Below are 2,405 nucleotides of genomic sequence, written 5' to 3'. Positions count from 1 at the left end.
AAGCCGATTTAAATCTGCTCTGGCCTGAAAGTTGTGTTGGTGAAAACAGTGAAGTTTCAAAGAGTTGGACTCCGCTGGGCAGACGCTCAGAGGCAAATCTATTCAAACTCGCTGGAGAATCTCAAGTAAAACTAAGTTAACTCTGTGTCTGTTTACTTCAAACTCTTCTGATCAAAGCATTGCACGGCAACAGAGAAGAGATGACATACTTTAAAAAGTATAAGGCAAACAGCGGTGTGGCTTATGCTGCCTGGTTAAGAGATACACAGAAACCAGCAGCATTTCAGTACAGCGTGTTAAAAAGAAGCAAAGCATGCAGAAAAACTCAATGAACACAATGAGAGAGGGAATCTTTTGACAAAGCTGTTTTTCTTTTGTTTATGTGATTCCAATCTGTTCTATTGTGACTTTCTCTCTCTGTACGTGTGTGTGTGTGTGTGCGTGTGTGTGTCCGAGCAAGCAGAGTATCGATTAATGCCCTGAGGTGAACTTGTGCTCATTGTGTCGAAAATTCAGAGCAAGCTGCAAAAAAAAAAAAAATGTAAAAAAGTGTCAAGGTTGTAGAAGACAAACATACAAGCAGACCAAGAAAGATATCAATGAATGGGCTGAAGTGGATTCCATATTCAGTAGCAATACTGAATATTTTTTATTAAAAAATTTTTATTAAAAAAAAAAAACGGACAGAAAAATGTAACCTTTACGTTGGATTTTGAATCTTTTAAAAAAAGTACTCAAAAGAAAAACAACTATTGTTTCTGCCTGACCTGTTGACTTTAGTAAATTCAACACGTTCTCATGTAGATTCTGTGTCAGGATCTGTGTTTTCTGTGTTCATTTAGAGTTTTTTGTGTCCTTAAGTCTCTTCGTTGTCCTGTCCTCCCCTTGATTGTTCCCAGGTGTGTCTCGTCTCTGTGATTACCCTCCCGTGTATTTAACTCCACCTGTGTTCTTTGTTCCTCGTCGGGTCCTCGTCAATGTTTAGTCTCCTCGTGTTCAGTTTGTGTTACTCCTGCTCGTTGTTTGGACTAAGTTATTTTCATTAAAAACATCATAATTCATCATTCCTGGGTCCGCTGCCTCTGCCTCACTACTTCACCACCCGAACCCCATGACAGTAGGACCCGACCAGACCGAAAGGTGAGGCTGCTATTATGGACCCAGCTGGAGTGCGGAGGCGGAGATCCGGCAGGGAGGACAGGGCGCTGGCTGACGCTCTCGCCGAGCTGCAGCGGGAGCTTTTCCGAGGGACAAGACTGGTGTTGGCGCCCCCCGGATTCGGCCCGCGTCGGTTCCTCCGTCCGGGTAGTCAGCGACGTGAGCCGCCGGTGGAGCCGGCCCCTCGTCGCTTTCCGGAAACACCACCTCCGCTGCCTGCCCGGAGACAGCGACGTGAGCCGCCGGTGGAGCCGGCCCCTCGTCGCTTTCCGGAAACACCACCTCCGCTGCCTGCCCGGAGACAGCGACGTGAGCCGCCGGTGGAGCCGGCCCTTCGTCGCTTTCCGGAAACACCTCCTCCACGGTCAGCCCGGAGACAGCGACGTGAGCCGCCGGCGGACCCGGCCCCTCGTCGCTTTCCGGAGCCGCCACCTCCACGGTCAGCCCGGAGACAGCGACGTGAGCCGCCGGTGGACCCGGCCCCTCGTCGCCTTCCGGAGCTGTCACCCCCGCGGCCGGTTCCAAGGCTTCGCTGCGGCTCGCCCCCGCGGCCGGTTCCAAGGCTTCGCTGCGGCTCGCCCCCGCGGCCGGTTCCAAGGCTTCGCTGCGGCTCGCCTCCGCGGCCGGTTCCAAGGCTTCGCTGCGGCTCGCCTCCGCGGCCGGTTCCAAGGCTTCGCTGCGGCTCGCCTCCGCGGCCGGTTCCAAGGCTTCGCTGCGGCTCGCCTCCGCGGCCGGTTCCAAGGCTTCGCTCCGGCGCACCCGAGGCCGAGTCAGCCGGCGTTCCAGCCGGCGCACCCGAGGCCGAGTCAGCCGGCGTTCCAGCCGGCGCACCCGAGGCCGAATCAGCCGGCGTTCCAGCCGGCGCACCCGAGGCCGAATCAGCCGGCGTTCCAGCCGGCGCACCCGAGGCCGAGTCAGCCGGCGTTCCAGCCGGCGTTCCTTCCGAGACTCCCAGTGTTCCTTCCGAGACTCCCAGTGTTCCTTCCGAGACCCAGACCCCCAGCGCTCCGACTCAGACTCCCTGTGTTCCTCCAGAGACTCCCTGTGTTCCTACCGAGACCCAGACCCTCTACGTTCCTTCCGAGACCCCGACTCCCGAGACCCTCTACGTTCCCTCCGAGACCCCGACTCCCGAGACCCTCTGCGTTCCTCCTGAGACCCTGACCTTCTGCGTTCCTCCTGAGACCCTGACCTTCTGCGTTCCTCCTGAGACCCTGACCTTCTGCGTTCCTCCTGAGACCCTGACT

Source organism: Xiphophorus maculatus, chromosome 24 (assembly GCF_002775205.1).
Source record: "Xiphophorus maculatus strain JP 163 A chromosome 24, X_maculatus-5.0-male, whole genome shotgun sequence".
In the NCBI taxonomy this organism is placed as follows: domain Eukaryota; kingdom Metazoa; phylum Chordata; class Actinopteri; order Cyprinodontiformes; family Poeciliidae; genus Xiphophorus; species Xiphophorus maculatus.
The sequence above is the reverse complement of the archived record's forward strand: the minus strand, read 5'-3'. Positions refer to the sequence as shown.